The sequence below is a fragment of the Haemaphysalis longicornis genome, unplaced genomic scaffold (assembly GCF_048455015.1).
Source record: "Haemaphysalis longicornis isolate Haplotype H1 unplaced genomic scaffold, Haemaphysalis longicornis Haplotype H1 scaffold_1, whole genome shotgun sequence".
Taxonomy (NCBI): domain Eukaryota; kingdom Metazoa; phylum Arthropoda; class Arachnida; order Ixodida; family Ixodidae; genus Haemaphysalis; species Haemaphysalis longicornis.
This window is the reverse complement of record NW_027526203.1, coordinates 266,428,771-266,446,179: the sequence shown is the minus strand read 5'-3', so window position 1 is coordinate 266,446,179 and position 17,409 is coordinate 266,428,771. Positions and strand designations below refer to the sequence as shown.

The 17,409-nt window shown below is 48.2% G+C and overlaps 1 protein-coding gene and 1 long non-coding RNA gene across 2 annotated transcripts in view; one reads left to right on the top strand and one right to left on the bottom strand.

Annotated features, from left to right (window-relative positions):
• LOC144145404 (long-chain-fatty-acid--CoA ligase 1) overlaps positions 1–17,409 on the top strand; it is a 130,521-nt gene that overhangs the window by 8,941 nt on the left and 104,171 nt on the right. The window lies entirely within an intron of this gene.
• LOC144145445 (uncharacterized) overlaps positions 1–17,409 on the bottom strand; it is a 61,617-nt gene that overhangs the window by 1,131 nt on the left and 43,077 nt on the right. The window lies entirely within an intron of this gene.

The following is a 17,409-nucleotide window of genomic DNA, read 5'->3' as shown; positions in this document are numbered from 1 at the left end:
GCCAACGATAACGATTCTATTCCATGGCTGAAACTGAGGACCGCTGCACGCCACGGGTAAAAGGCCCCCAGGACGAACCACGGCCGGGCGCGACAACCACTGGTTGCCAAAAAAACAGACAGCAATAAAAAGTCCGTTGTTAATAAGTGCACTGCCAACCACAAGTACAAGTATGTTGCGTGTGCTGTAGGCGTCGTATATCGCATCTCGTTGTCTTTTGGCTTTTGTTAGGTCAAACCGGCCGTTGCGTCAATAAACGACTGCTGAAGCATTATCTGTCATTCTGTCGCGTAATGGGATCACTACCCGTTTGGCATGGGTTCCGGGTCACACAGATCCGGATGGGGGCAACCAGGCTGCACATGATGCAGCACGGGAGCGCCTTGATAGTACACCTCCCCTGGTTGACAACGCGTCGCCCTCCTTCCTCTGCCCTCGCCTTCAACTTGATCACGCACGCCAGGCACGGAAGTGCCGTCTTTCTTCCGTTACCCCTCCTGGCTACCTGGCTCTGGCTCCCCCGATGCCTCGCTCTGCGGAAGTATTCGTCAACAAAGCTAGAGCCAACGCAGCTCTCACACCCCACATCACAAGAAAATGGATTTACCCAACGGGGTCTCCACCTCCTTACTGTCCCCACTGCCGAATGACGGTATTCGCCACCCTTGACCACCTAATCTGGCGCTGCTCCGCGTTTTTGCTGTACCGGCCTATCCTCACCAATGCTATGCCTCCCGATGCCTCAGAAGATGATCCTCCATTTGAAGATCCGAATTTTATCAGAGCCCTTGGGCTGTTCGGCGTAGAGAGTGGTCTCTCAAGATTAGTGTAGAATCGGGCCTACTCCGGTCGTGAAAATCTCCTAATGGTAGATCTACACCTTAGCCTGACCTCCGCGGTCTGAAGGGAACCCCTGTGTCGTCTTCATGGACGCATCATCTTTTTAACTGGGCTACTCCCCCCTTCCCCTCCTTCCCCTACCCCTATTTTGGCCGCATGGCCTTCCCTCGCCTAATAAAGGACTACAACAACAACAACCATCCAGAACTCTTCCCTTTCTAACTTGGCTTCTCATTGCGACACGTGTGGTTGTACACCGGCTTTGTCTGACACAACCGTGTTGTTCAAACACACCAATCAGCATACAAGGCAGGTGTCAGAGGCTTGTTACATATCAAGAAATTGTGAAACTTGCGTAAGCCAACCTTCTGTGACCTTGCACAAAAGCGAAGTCTGTTATCTTGCAGAACCTGTGACTTGATGAGTTGCAAGCTTGCGTACTGATCTCTTCTTGAATTGAACTTGATTGATTGATTGATTGATTGATTGATTGATTGATTGATTGATTGATTGATTGATTGATTGATTGATTGATTGATTGATTGATTGATTGATTGATTGATTGATTGATTGATTGTAGGTTTTAACGCGCCGACGCAACGCAGGCGATGAGGCGCGCCGTAGTGGAGGGCTCCGGATTAATTTTGACCACCTGGGGATCTTTAAGGTGCGCCGAAATCTCGTACACACGGGCGTTTTTGCTTTTCGCCTCCATCAGAAAAGCGGCCGCCGCGGCCGGGAATCGAACCCGCGACCTCGTGCTAAGCAGCGCAACGCCTTAGCCACTGAGCCACCGCGGCGGGTTTGAATTGAACTGTTTTGACATGCGCGGTGTTTTGTGTATATAAGTTTACTTTTCCAATAAAAAAATCAGTTGGGATGCAGCGCTGTGTTTGTAGCCTTCCTCGTCTTTCTTGTGCTGGTTGTTTCTTCTTTATGAACCCGAACCAACTCGCCCAACTTGCCACTGGGGTGTTTGTCGCACCCCGCTTGCAAGATAAATCCGAGACCCGGGCCAAACAGGCCGATAAACGCAAACCGCCCACGAGCCAACGCCACCCCGACCTCGCCACATCGGCCGAGCCGCCAGAGGCCCGTACGCAGCAGCGACACCGCAGCCAACCTCACCGACGTCACCCCTGTCCACACGAGCTGTTTTCTTCGATGTCCTACTGACGCGCTTTGTCCGCGGACCAACGGCGAAAACTTTTGCCGATGTTCCCTATCCATTGCTTAGGCAATAGAAACAAAAAATAAAGAAAATTAACGCGACACAGACGCGTGCATGCCACTCAAGGTCAAAGATGCCTCCCAGGGGCAAACCACGTGCAAATCTGGCATAGGAAAGTTTTAAGGTGACGCCACGAACACGTGCACAGTCATCCGCAGGTCACGGGAACACCGCCGGAACGCCAGATGCAGCCCGTGCAGGACGAAGAAGGAACGAGAAACGGAGCTTATAAGAATGAGCACCTCGGCACTTTTGAAGTGCTCTAGTCGTGGTAGCCATCATTTGCCGTGCCGGGTAACCTCCAAGGGCATTTGTAAACTAGCAATAACAGAATTATTTGCAACGATTGTAGGGTTTAACGCGTCGACGCAACGCACACGATGAGGCGCGCCGTAGTGGAGGGCTCCGGATTATTTTGATCACCTGGGGATTTTTAACGTGCGCCGAAATCTCGTACACACGGGCGTTTTTGCTTTTTGCCTCCATCAGAAAAGCGGCCGCCGCGTCCGGGAATCGAACCGGCGTCCTCGTGCTCAGCAGCGCAACGCCTAGCTTAGCCACTGAGCCTCTGCGGCGGGTATTCATGGGATTCATCGGTGTTTTTAAGAAATGGCGGGGTCGTTCTGCTCTGTCAACGAATAAATACCTGCAGTTAAGATCTTTTTACGATGCGCAGTTGTGTGTTCGAGCTGCAGTAACATATAGTGCTTCATCCAAGCCCGCTGTTACCCGCTCAAAACATCGGGGGCGGAACACTACGTGACTTGGCCCATTCGTATGCTTATTTCACACTCTTAGCAGAAAGCATTTCCGCAGGTGACAGCTTGGGCGCCACTCTGGCTAAGAATGCGGAACTCATTTCGAAGGTCTAGGACAGATCAGCCACCATCCCCAAAGGACCGGTTGCTGATAGAGGCATTCCTTCCTGACAATCTGCCATTCTGTCTGACATAAAATTCCTGGATTTCCTGTGCTAAAAGAACTGCGGGAGGTTCTGAGCACCAAACGTTCTGATATTCCATATGATATCAGGTCATGGAGCGTCCCGAAGTACAAGCACGCTCCCCCTTCTTCAGTGAACGTTAAATGTTGTTTTTTCGCACACTATATTATCGACTGAAATGAGGTACAACTTCAAGCCGCAAATCATTGAGATGCGTCTGGCTTGTCATGGCTTTTAAGCTTTTCTTTTGATGTCGAATTACCCTGCATTTCACGTAAATCTGATAAAATAGCAACTGTTGTGTGGCTAATTTTTATGAAGAAAATCTAATTACTTTCCCACAGCACATGACTTAACCGCTGTTTTTACTGCAAGTAAAAAAATGTAAAAGATGGTGCTAATGCAAATACAAATTGAGCCTATATGTGCCTAAACGACAGTATTTGGTGTCTACAAATGCCCAAATGGCACTTTTCAATGCCTATTATAGGCGCCTAAAACCTTGATTTATTGTGCCTAAAGTTCCGGTCTCTAATTGTTACCATGCTTCTAACGAAATTGGCCGCAAGGTATTCCATGTTGTTCTCTTATTCAAAGTCCGATTACGTTTGTTGTTGCGAGCTAAGACAGCGCTGAAGCAGTTTAGCACTACTTGCACATTTTCCCCTTGTGTATCAGGCTCCAACGAGCGCACACGTGGCCCCAAATCGCTTTCGCCTCGGCCAGCGCTATGCAAAACAGTGATTACGAAGAGGAAAGTCAGCAGCGAAACCCCACGCGTGCGTCGCCGTGCACGTCCACAAAGGCGACGCGTTTATTAATTCTATTCGTAAACATGGTCACTCTAGAGTGCAAAGCTGGTATTTGACTTTGCGCACAATAATGTCACGGTTTGCTCAGACGTGAGTGAACCAACTTTAGGGTTACATTGCACTGAATGGCTGAAGCGGATTTTCCGTCGGTGTTTCTTCTTTTACGTTTGTTCATATAAACACGGAAAAACTGCGGCGAGGTGTGCAGCAATGCACGGCCTCCGCGATCGGCTGCCGGCGGCGCCGGCAGCCGATCGCGGAGGCCGTGAGCAGTGCATCATTTGTGGCGGGGTCGTCTCTGAGGAAGGAGAGAGGTGAGTTGTTCGATCGGTACCAGAGCGTTAGCGAGGCGCAGTGGCAACGCGCCCACTTTCCTTGTGGCTCTCAGCTCGCAGTACCCGCACGTCGTAAGTTCACTCTCGTCGATGAACGAGCAGTACGTGCCGCAGCATCATGAGTCGGACGCCGCATAGTCCGGTGGCCCAAGCCTTCATACGATGTGAGTCTATACTATTCCCCGGCGTAACCAAAATACTTGCAATCGTGGCCTATTCCAGAGCAGTCAGCATTAATCTGTATCTTCAAAAACGAGTTGACGTAACCGAGCTGCTAATTACTAACTGACTAATGACTGACCGACGATTATTTGTATGAAGAAATGAGCCCACCACTAACCAGACCAAACCACTGCTCCTTTAAAATAGGCCGATGTTTATCGAAATTTCACTGTTAAGAGTCTCAAAAAGGCGTAAACGTATTTCCCCAAAACTCTCAACGACTGTATACATATATATATATGTATATAAGACCCGGTTGTCGAATCTATTTCGCGTCTGAAGACTACTCATACCAATCTGTAAAAATCAATTGCAGAATTTTTAGAAACTCTGTGGAATCATCATCGCTCAGCTCGACACGCTGGAGTCCCCTTGTTGAAATGACTCAACGTTTTGCCGAAGCTTCACCTGTTTTGCCCACGCGATGACTGAAAAGAAAAATACAATAAAGGGAAGCTGTAATTCAAGAGAAAACTGCACTTCCTCACTAAATCCTTTGTTCACAACTGGGAACGCCTTAGCCTTGGACGATACACAAACGTCTGTTTTCCTTTTGCGAGTCTTCCGCCGCGCTCTTGTTCCTCGAAAGTTGCACTCGAATTTCGCGCCTCTGACCTCGCCGCCTTGTCTCGAGATTGTGCCGAAATAAAACACCGCCGCAAACAGCTCTAATCTGGGGCATGCCTACATTTCTTGAAGCGGAACTTCCTGTTTATCCTGTCGGCAGCGCGTGCGTCCGTCTCCGGACGCACGCCCGTAGCAACCGATTTCCAGCGATCGAGAAACTTCCCATGAGCGGCACCTTCGTACTCTCGCTTCCTTTCTTCCGCGCATGTAGTTCAAGGTCGGTTGTGAGGAAAACGAGAGAAATGAAGCGCACAACGCTCGGCCGCCGCACAAGCCCCGCAAGGTCGACCTCTTGACTCGCGCATTGCACTGTCAGCTTTGGCGAAAAAACGAACGCCTCCGCTGTGCACCTCGCTCTCACGGTACCTCCTCTTTGTTCGACCCCGAGCTGCATGGCCACCGCAGGACGATAAGAAGAGCTGTAAACTGCTGAGTTGCGTCTAGACAACGCCTCCGTGGCTTCGCTGTACACCTGAAGACTAGGAAATACCAAGGAAACGTTGTACACATAATGTCGCAAGTGTGCACTGTATCGCAGTGGGGCCACGTTAAGTAGGGCTATGACGCGCCGCATGTTTTCGTGGGCAGTTGGTTTTGATGTTCCGAATAGTTCAAGCCTGCCGTTGTTCAAGCTTGTTTACTGGATACGTCTTTGTCATAAAATAGCTTCACTTCACGGCGACATATCAGATAGCCGAATCGGGGAAGAGAGATGCACAAAAAGGCAAGATATGAAATGAATCTACTCTACCCGAGGCAAGTTTTTGTCGCTATCTTTGTGGTTACTCTGAAACACCACCAACAACAAAAACGGCAAGGCTTTCCAGTGGATGCGTGGGAGGTTTTAACGTATTCCACAATGCGATCAATCTGTGATTTCGCTTAGGGCTTTCTTCTACGTCTCAGTAGCATTTTTGACCGGCTTCCTCTGTACTTTTTGAAGTAAAAACTACGTTAGTAGCATGTGTACAAGAAGCTCAATTGGTTCAATGATGGGACAAAAAGAAATAAAGGAAGGCGTAACATCAGCACAAAAACGCACTCAGGAAATTGGTGCAATGTGCTAGTTTCCCAATCTGCATAAGAAGGCCTCGTTGTAGAGCGTGTTCGATATGCTGCTTGCATCACCAACCTGTTCTGGGTGAGCTCGCCCGGAAGCAAGCTAAAACGTAGAGCTGCTCGTGTGAGTCCTGTAGCAGTTTAATTCCTGCCACGTAGTAGTTAACGGGAAAATCTTTCATGAAATTTTTGGGCATTTTTGCGAACCGCTTTTGGGAGCAGGAGACGAATTCGAGAACTGTACTAGGGGATGTTAAGGGCTTCGTAAAAACACGTTTAACCTTCTCTTATACCCTGAGTGGCGAGATTCCCAAAAAATAATCTGTTATTGAGCTTACGCGCCACGTGAGGTATGCACTCTCCTAATTTGAAGTCCAGACACAGTCTAAGCCTAGTGGTTTAGAGCTGCGCGTGATTCCACAAAACTATGTGTTACTCATATAACTTCGTTATGGGAGAAACTTATACGAATATCGAAATTTTTTTAGAAATTTGTTTGAGTTCTCATTAGCGAAAAATTGATTCGAATAATATACGTTCCTAAGAGATATTAGAGGATGTGGAAAGACATACGTTTTACCCTTTCGCCTTATTAAGGATTCAACTTATCAAAACTGTGAAATTTTATAAGAACTTTTTAACGCCGAAACTGATCCGTTCTCTTACGGGTCTAAGAACAATTCGGGTATTTGTAGCAACATGTTTAAGCCACATGTAGTTCACGTAACCTCGTTACAGGCGATATTGCGTAGAATGTTGAAATTTGCGGACATTGGTGTGAGTGACGTTCACATGCAAAAACCAGTGCGAAAACTGCAGACCTAAAATATTCTGTGATAGTTGTGAAAATACGTCTCATTTCATCCTTTCAATTTAACCTCGTTAGGAGTATAATTTCCAAAAAAGCAAAACATTTTGTTTTTAGTATCTTGTACGAGTTGATGTAAAGCGCAAAAAGGAATGGAACAACACCACGGATCTAGGAAATATTGAGATATCAGTGAACACACATTCAGGCCTTTTGCATACCTTCAGGTTTGAAATTAGGGGAAGTCGCGCTACAGTCAGCCTGTACGTCAGGGAAGGACTGTACATTATAATTTCAAGTTTCGAGGACCATCGGTATGATTCGGCGATAATCAGTCGGTCGGTCGGTCGGTCGGTCGGTCGGTCGGTCGGTCATGCCATGTCATGTCATGTCATGTCATGTCATGTCATGTCATGTCAAGTAAAGTCAAGTAAAGTGTAGCCAATTAAGACACGTCATGCCAGGTCAAGTCAGTCAGTCAGTCAGTCTCGTCAAATCAGGTCAACTCAAGGGAAGTGAAGTCTGTCATTGAAGCAACTTCTACGCGAACCAGTTGGGTGCCGCGTAGGCGCGCCGTGTTTAAAAAAAAGTATGTAAAAAAATGTGCCGCGTGTTTGCGTGCAATAGACCCAATACCAGGCAGCCGAGGGGCACCGATCGCTCCTAGCGAATATATTCAGTTCATTCTGAATGCTGGAAATCATACTGAACCATACTGAATAAGGCAGGTCACGCACGTTCTGAGAATCTATATTGTCCTGCCGCCAAGAGTCGACTTCCGGGCGCTTTTCCGAAACACTTGGGGCATACTTATGGCACGAGATTGCAGCAGGTTCCGAATGTGAGGAAACTCTCTGAGCCAGACAGCGAGCGTTTGCGCAATTATCACTCTGCGTATCACACGCTTTAGGGACCTTTTTGGCACACGTTGCGTTATACGATTATAGTGACGATTGGTGTAAGGCGGAAGCTCGCCTAGCGGTTCCATAGTCGTGCCTGGCAGTGTGAGAGCTTCAGCTAAAAAACCGCGGTCGTGGGCAACCCAGTATTCACAAGGCCACGCCAGCATTTTTTCTCGCTGTGATTGCCGCCGTCTCAAACCGCGAACGGGAAAGTTGGAATTTCGGAGCTTGTCTAAGCGTTTTGCCATAGAAAATGAAAGCAGGAACTGGACAAGTAAATGTAAAAAAGTATTGGGAACTGCCGCTAGGACATCTTGTTGGAAATACAAAACCTTTTTTTAAAAGGACCCTGAAACACATTTACCGACGTTTCTGTAAATCGACTCTTTTCTCTTTTGTCGACTTTTCTCTATGGGGCGCACTACGGTGTGCCCCATAGCCCAGGTGTAGCTTCGGCGCGTGAAACCCACAAAATATTTAGTAGCGGTGCGCTGAACTCAAATTTGAATTCTTCAACCTTTGAGTGCGCGCTAAAAGTCTTTTCGCTGCAGTTTAGTGTGCAAATAACACCATGTCAGTGCAGGTAGAAAAGAAAAGGAGACATAAGGAAAAGGCCTTCGAGGAAAAGATCGCGCACGGCTTCGGAGAAGCGCTGTTACAGGATAATCGATGCTCTAGGGTGGTGTACGCCCGGCTGGTTCACTGCTCGGAAATTATGTACTGGAAATAGGCAAGCGGCCTTTTCTTTGTGTGTGTATGCCTTGCTGCTCAGATGACCAACACGTGTCAGCGCTCAAGGTCGTGTTACCCTGCGCAGTCCGACACAGAATGAATGGAATAACGCCGACGTATGCCGTAGAAAGTGTAAGTAAAAGAAACACCTTGAAGTGAACACTTTTTTTTTTGCTTTAGTGAGTAACGTTTAATCTCTGGAAAGTAGCATTTAAAGTGCCTTTGGTTCGATTATGAGGTTTAACGCGCCGACGCTACACAGGCGATGAGGCGCGCCGTAGTGGAGGGCTGCAGATTAATTTTAACGAGCGTCGAAATCTCGAACACACGAGCGTTTTCGCTTTTCGCCTCCATCACAAAAGCTGCCGCCGCGGTAGAGAATCGCACCCACGTCCTCGGGCTCAGCAGCACAACGCCTTAGCCACTGAGCCACCGCGGCTGATAGCTCCTTTAGTTCCTGTCGCAAATTTGGAGAATGTGTTTGCAAACGACACTTGTGTATTTCATTTCCCGTGGAGCTCCGCGTACGCCATTCAATGCGATTCAACCATACTTTGCCACGAGAGCGCTACTGGGCTACCTGGCTAGGCGAGAGGGGGGAAGGGGGTAAGACTGTGTAGGCTGAGTGATCTTAAACTTTCCCCTCCACACCACCTAAGGACTCCTCTTGTCTCATGCAAAGAAATTACGCAGTACTGAAAGCTTTCCTGCATAACGTATATCCCCGCACACGAATAGCTACCCAGAGATCAGGAAGAAATATTGGCCACCTTGCTCGTCAATAATTAACGCCAATAGAATGCACCTTTTTAAGTGCGAATGCACTTTATAAGCGACCCCAAACCATCCACCGCCGGCGGCGGCGGCGGCGTCCGCAGTGCTCCTCTATATTTAAAAATGAAACAGCATCCGGCGCCAGGTTTCGATCCGAGGACTTTGCGGCCGCAGCGCGACGCTCTACCGACCAAGCCACGGACGCGACGCTGATATCAGTGTTAGTGACGCGCCTTATATCTTTAACGCATTCAAACTACGTCGTCAGCGGCGTGCGTTGGCGACTCAGCGGCGTTATAGCGGCTTGATAACTGCGTGGTGTACACGTGATACTACAAACCCGATGGAAGAGATGGAAGAGAAGGCGGCGAGGCGGTGGGCTGCGGGGGCCGAGCGCAAGCGCCGCAAGCGGGCCGACAACCGTGCATTCGCACTTTCACATTCTCCCCCTCGGGGAAATGCGGGGGAATTTTTTGTCTCCAAGCAATTTTCCCTGCATTCGCACATCTGCCGAAAACCAGACACCCTTAAAGGGACTCTGCAACACTTCCGATAAATACTTTCACCCTTTCCTTCGCGTCTGGAAGCAATGTGGAAAGTATAGTTATCGCCAGCACAGAGCGGCTCAGCGTGATTTGCTCGTCGCAGCAAATCCGTCTTCAGTTTTTGCTTCGCTTTTGTGGCGATTTTCTTAAAAGGGGCTATCGAATGCGTTTATTTCAGCGAATTAAAGGAAGCCGTCCAATAGTAATGACATCGCTGTAATAACGTAATTCGAGCGCTCGAAGAAGGCCAATACCGGGAAAGGGAGAAAAATCTTCTGAGCAAGTTTTTAAGTTATATTGTTGGCATAGGAGCAGTAATTTTTGGCTGAGGTACTTCGTGACCCCCTATTCTAAGCACTGGATGCGTTTGTTGACTACAGTCAGAAAGCCTTTAAGATTAAGAGAAAAGTAGAGGAAAGTGTTTCAGGGTCCTTTTAAAAAGGTTTTGTATTTCCAACAAGATGTCCTAGCAGCAGTTCCCAACACTTCTTTAGATTTACTTGCCCAGTTCCTGTTTTCATTTTCTATGGTAAAACGCTTAGACAAGCTCCGAAATTCCAATTTTCCCGTTCGCGGTTTGAGACGTCGGTAATCACAGCGAAGAAAAATGTTGGGGTGGCCTTGCGAATACTGGGTTGCGAATGCCTTCATTGCTGCGACTGAAGGTAAGCTGGCCGATAGCCGCTACACCGCCCTAATGACGTCATTCTAGCGCTCCAAGAGCGTCAAGACCGTCAATGGGAGGAAAATCTGAGCAAATTTCAAAGTTATCCGATGAGCAGACAGCAGCACTGTTTGGCTCATGTAGTTTGTGACCCCTTATTCTAAGTCTTGATGTGGTTGTCGAGTACGTTCTGCAAGCATTTAAGGTTTAGAAAAAAAATTGAAAAAGCGTTGCAGGATCTTTTTGTACACATAGTGGTTGACTAGACCAATAAACATTAGGCCCCCCCCCTCCTAGCTCCTCCTTTGCCCCGAACTTTGGAAAATAGCCTTGGCCAGCTCCGATACGCTAGTTAGGAAGGACTGTCGACGCGGCCTGAGTTCAAGGCATCTCGTGATGATGACGCCTCGCTGCAGCTCTTTATAGGGTTTAATAGTACGTTTATTTTGTCTATCCCCTCCTGGGGCTTTTTCGTCAATGTTATTATCATCACCTTCATCCAATTGCTTCCGCTTGCATCGCTCGTGCTGTGTGCGCGTTCCTCCGTGATTAGAATTAATTCTTTTAACGTGTCAAAGAAAGCCACAGCGCTTATAATTGTCGGCGTGGAGTAGCTTAGAGCTGTTGTGTGTAATAAGCGCCCGTATCCGAAGCAGCAGCAGCCACCGACGTAATGGTAATAAACTTCGCGAAGTCTTCCCCGCGCCCACGAAAGCCTGGCTTGTCATGCGTATGGACAGACTTCGCTCGTTGAGGGGACTGCGCGGCAGGACGCAGCCATTGAAACATTGTCTGGACCCATCGGATGTCCCCTTCCTACCTCGGCCGAAGAAGTGAAATGTAAGACCAAGACGAACTGGAGCCATTTCAGCGGCGACTGTGGTCTGGTGTTCCTGGGCATCCTAGGCTACTTCGTTCCCTTGACGTCTGAGCTCCCGATGCGAGTCACGCCAGAGTTGGCACCTCGCAGAAAGCTCCTCTGAGCGACGGCATGCTGAACCTGCGGGGCTCGAACGTAGTTGTTTGCAAGAAAAAGCGGATGGTCTTCGCGGCTGTCATTGGGGTGCCCATCCAGTGTGCTCAGGGCGTGTGAGCCCGCATCCTCTGGTCCTTCAGGGTCAGCGTTAGTCTGCGTACCGCCCACAGTACTTCATTATCTGCACCCTCATCCTCCGGGGACCGGTGCCTTCAGAAACCGGAGGACATATGATGAGGAGGAGGGTTGACCTGGACTTTCCGCCACAGTGGATGCATTCAGAGTGGTAGCTCGTGTTCCTCTCACTTGACATATTCCCTCCCGCTTTTGCCTTCAAATAAAGAATCTCTTCTTGATCAATTTAAATTTAGCTCTGTAGCCTATTAATTGTATGCCCCTTGAAGTGTATATATCTGTAAATATTTTTCTGTATAAAGAAAACGTGTAGTGTGAAAATCTTATGCTAATTATGTTGTAGCACGTCGCATTCCAACGCGATAAAGGGCGTTTTATTTCGGGGCTGATAGATATTTTAAGGTACGCTCTGGTTACAAACTTTTCACAGAAGAGGCTTAAAATCATACCATTCCTAACTCCCTGTAACAGTTGCGCCTAAATGCGCGCGGCCTTGGTGGAGCAACGGCGAGTTGTGCCCAGAGGAAATAAAAATACTGAGGATATCCGGAACTCCTTCCAAATACACACACGGGTGGGAACTGCGGGTAGTTCTTGCTAGAAGCTTCGGAGCTATGTAGCGGCTTGCAAAAAAAAGGGAGAGATCAGTACAATCTCAAAGTTGGGTCTAAACACAAGACGATATGCGAAGTTCACCTGTGCCAACGAAACGTGAAATGCCTGCTTGAGTGCAACCCTTCCGGCCTCCAGTAAATGGGAACGGGCGAGAAGACCATTCATGTTCACCAGTCACAAGTCACAATCAAAACCTCTATCTTCGCCGCCTCTAACACAACATGTTCCAATTTTATCCACTTTTCGAATTCAGCGCAGAAAAGAATCCGCGACAGAAAGTTCCTTCACCTCCTTAAGTAGAGGATGTACACACAAATAGCACTGCATTTTCGAGAGACAGCAGATATCGCGCCTGTCTCGTATTTCTTCAGGACATGGACCTTGGTGACGTTTTGTGATGAGCCGGGCTCTTTCGGGAAGCTGCTCTCGGGCGGTGTAATCGCCGTCGTATCTTATCCACGCATGTTCCACCCGTACTCACATAGCTCTATTTCTCTACCTTTCACTTCAAAGGCGAAAGCCTTAGTTGTCTTATCAAACGCGAAAGGGAACGTTGTCGTAGTCGTCGTTGTCGGCGTCAACACGAATGGTACCAAAACGGCAGCCTCTGTAAAGAGAAAATACTCTGTGTTCGTGGGGGATTTAACCCCGGGTCGACTGGGCAGCAGCCAGGTGCATTAACTACAGCTGTAAACCGGCACTCTGCCAGAATGGAACACGAATTTGCCTGATGCGTGCGCCGTGACAATCTGTGGCGCGGCACGTGCGAAGAACGGGTGTAGGAAAAAATGGTCCCGGAAAAAATGGTCCCGGAAGAAATGGTCCCGGAAAAGTTGGTCCCGGTAAAATTGTTCCCGAAGCCAAGGCCGGAAAAAGTAGTGTTGTTCGAGTAAAGCAGGTTAATCGAACCATGAACGTTTGGGTTACCCAAATTCTGGTTGTGTTGCTTTCATTGCCTCTCCCACATTTATTTACTAATTTGCCGTTACGCTAGCTTAATGGACAGATGTTTCCCATTGGTTACCTCTCAACCACAAATGGCATGCATAAATCTCAGCGCATCTCTGTTTCAAACCAGTAGTGTGTATTAGAGCACTGCACGGGCAAGTGCTTACCCGAAAGCCCGGGCCCGGCCCGGCCGGCGAGCCCAGGCCGGGTCTAGGCTGAATGCCGCGGGCCCGGGCCGGCTGGCGCTTGATTTCATGGGCCCGGCCGTCAATAGTTCCGACGTGATAGAAAAGAGCCCTAAAAGGAATGTTCTGAGTTTATTTTTACGCTCTTCTTGATGATAGTTGTATGCATTGTTTTAAGCACGGTGTTTTGCTAGGTCTGATACTCACTATACTATAATTTTAATGGCGTTTTATGTACTGCATCAATATTTTATATTTTGGGGTATAATATACCAAAGATACGATTACAAGGAATGCCCTAGCGGGGAAGGGAATAATTCATACAAAGAAAAAGAAAAAAAATAGAACAATAAAAAGTTATAAATGTAAGCTTACAAGATAGACCACATGTATCCCTCCAAAACAAAGACAATAAAAATTTCTCAAAACAAAGAAGGAAACACTAGAAAAAAATGTGAAAACTTACCGCTTAACACCATGAATTTGCACAAAAATACGGAATCAGCGGAGGTACCACGATTGTTGGTCATAGAATAGCGTAGGTAGCAATAAGTTGTCGTAAAAGTATAAAAAGCATACATACAAAAAACAGAAAAAACTCTCACACGCGTGCGACCGCGCGCGCGCGCACGATATTGCCTTAAAATGGGGGAATGTACATGATTTCCACGCCTCCGTGTTGATGACCTGATAGCACAAAAGGAGATTTGGAACTCATAATCTGGTATTGCTTTTTTATTTTTTTCGTAATCCTCCCCAATTGGCAAACACATTAATTAATCGAAATTGTCAGCCAATTCCTTTGATTAAATTTTTTAATTGGTGCTTATCCCTACCATCCATCCATTCATCTGTATACATCACCCATCCATCGATCCATCAAACCGTCCGTCCGTCCGTCTGTCTGTCTGTCTACTCAATTTGCTTTGTTAGATTTTAGCCTCCAGAGGCGTTAATCTCTTATAAGAATATTAAAAGCAATCCATCCCTTCCTCAACCCTTTACTAAAACACGAAGTGTGAAAGTCAAAACCGCGAAAACGTTCAGATCAGAGTAACTTAAAGTGAAAAACGTCGACATGGGACCATTTTTCCTAGATTGTCACTGGGACCACTTTATCCGGGACCATTTTTTCCGGGACCATTTTTTCCGGGACCATTTTTTCCGTTTCCGGCGAAGAACGGGTGCTCGCGATAAAGAGATCTGACTCTTGGCAAGCTGCTACTTGAATTCGGGCCAGTCTGCAGCCTGTCATAGTAATTCGGGTCCAAAAACGAAGAAACGAAAGCGAAGAAAGAGGCGCAAACGCGATGTGGCAGTAAGGAAGTATTAGATAATCGCTAAGCTTTCGCGTTCAATGCACGTAAGCTGACTGAAATTCTCGAAGAATTTTTTCTTTGTGTCTTTCATTCCGCGCCGTTGCCTCGGTATAATTAAACGCTTATACGACGTGTCCCTGAAACGCTGATACGACGTGTCCCCTGCGCGAAGTTAACCGCACAACTTAAAGATAAATAAGCTTATTGGGAGCGCAATGAATCGCCTTCATGACTAGTTTCTTAGTGACAGGGATGACTGACTATTTTAGATAATTTTGGAACACACAACAGTTTCATGCAAAAATTAGTAACTTTCCTATAAATACAAGGTTTCGGGCGCCAGAAAATCAGACTGAAGACTGAAAATCACACCGGAAGACTGAAAATCAAGTAAATAAGCACGATAATTATAAATTACAAACTGCAGAGCCGTAAATTTTGCAGCCTTTTCCGGGACCTCATTTTCGTGTTGTCACTGAAATTTTGCGTCTAGCTATATCAGTAAGGATCCCCTCCTATCACTCCTCGGTTCAAAATCGTTTACTTTGGAACCACGGAGGGGTCGTTGTATTACGGCAGCCTCCCTCCGACCAGGTAATTCTTACAGCCTATTTTCGTATGCTTGGCATGCGCCTATTTCAAACTCTCAGAGATGAGGAAACTTCATTCCTCTGGGCCAAAACGAAACAAAACAAAAAGAAAGGCCACAAGGGGCAAGCGCGTGTCCGCGCATGTTGAAACCGGCCGCTACGGAGACTGTTGCGCAATACAGCATCTTGTACTTTCTATTGCGGCATCTTGGTCAGTTTTTATGTCCTCAGCCTTCGCACTTTACTTTGATCCTCTTAATTAAAGTCCTCTTAGAGCAGGGAGCGCTTTATTCGACAAGGTTATGAAACCAGGCCTGAGGCTCAATTGAACTATACAAAAAGCGCCGGTGCGTGGAAGCTTCGCGTTTCCAGTGCCGTGTGCTTCGTGCCGCCGGCGGTAGCCCTTGAATCGGAGACGGCGACGGTTGGCGGCCCAGGTACGACCGCAGGAAGCGAGCTGAGAAAGAGAGGGGCGCAGGCGAAACGAAGGCAGAGGTGCGAGAACAATGAGAGATTCGATGGCTGAATGTGAGTGCGCTTCCTTCGTCGCTTTTAGCATACAGTTTCCCACGCCGTTGTTCCCTTAGCCGTGAAGCAAGCAGACGCGCCTCGGACCACCGACTAACAATGGGTAATACGAACGCGCCGACAGCGTCTAGCACTAACTCTGCGAGACCCATGGACGCTTTCTTCCGGTCTTGTCGGTGCATTACTTTCTTATAATTTCAACCTTACACAAAGAACCACAAATAAATATGCAAACTGCATCCAAGGGGTGGTATCTATCAAGTTTTCCATTTCGATTTGCGTTCGGGTCTGCGGTCTGGTATACGTGCTTTAAGTTGGACCGGCTGCATGATCAAGGCAAGTATTTAAACAGCTGGTGTGACGGTAGGGCGGATGCTCTTCCTAAGGCACCGGTTGCCGCTGTCCAACTCAAAACCATCCATCTTTTGTCATTAAACAGCGCTCGAGGCATGGTGCGCTTATTTAACCGGAGACAACGGGCCAAGTTAAACACTACGGGTCTCTGATCCATACTCTAGATCACTGAAAGCCGAAGGTCAGGACTTGGATGCGTCCATCCCCTACACTAAAATTGGCGCGGCCAGTTTATAATCAGCCTGAAGCACGTTAAAACGAAAAAGACTCTGGAACGTTCCCTATGACGCTGTGAGGCGGACATCATCGAACCCCTACGATCTGGGATGCTTCCACTACTACTACTACTACTACTACTACTACTGCTGCTGCTATATTTATTTATCTTGATTCGAGCTGAAACGCCTTCAGCCCGTTCTACGTGGTGCGGTTTTCCCTGCGAATTCGCAGATGCGGCGCCGCTCGTGCGGCAAAACGACCTTTTAAGTGTGAATACACTTTATAAGCGACCCCAAACCATCCACCGCCGGCGTCGGCGGCGGCGGCGTCCGCAGTGCTCCTCTATAAAGAAAAACAGCATCCGGCGCCAGGTTTCGATCCGCGGACTTTGCGGCCGCAGCGCGACGCTCTACCGATCAAGCCACGGACGCGACGGTGATATCAGTGTTGACGCGCCTTATATCTTTAACGCATTCAAACTACGTCGTCAGCGGCGTGCGTTGGCGACTCAGCAGCGTTATAGCGGCTTGATAACTGCGTGGTGTACACGTGATACTACAAACCCGATGGAAGAGATGGAAGAGAAGGCGGCGAGGCGGTGGGCTGCGGGGGCCGAGCGCAAGCGCCGCAAGCGGGCCGACAACCGTGTATTCGCACTTTCACATTCTCCCCCTCGGGTAAATGCGGGGGAATTTTTTTCGTTGCTGCGGCAGAGTGCCGAATGTTTGGAACGGTCGAGCCGGTCGAGCATCCCCGACGAACGCCGCTCGTGCGGTGTGGAGGCGGTAGAGGAGCCGAACTTACGGCCAATGGAAACACACCTAGGTGAACGTCACAGCATCACCATTTGCACGCTTAGCAACCAGATGGCGTTGCTTGCATACGCGCGGCGTAAGCGCGGGCGCACCAACACAAACGTACGCGTGTTTACAACACAAGTCGCGCGCGGTTTTCAACGAAGCTTAATACCTGTGCTACACGGCCGTTTCAAAGGCCTTCCGAAGGCCTTTGAAACGGCCGTGTAGCACAGGCCTTTGTACCAATTG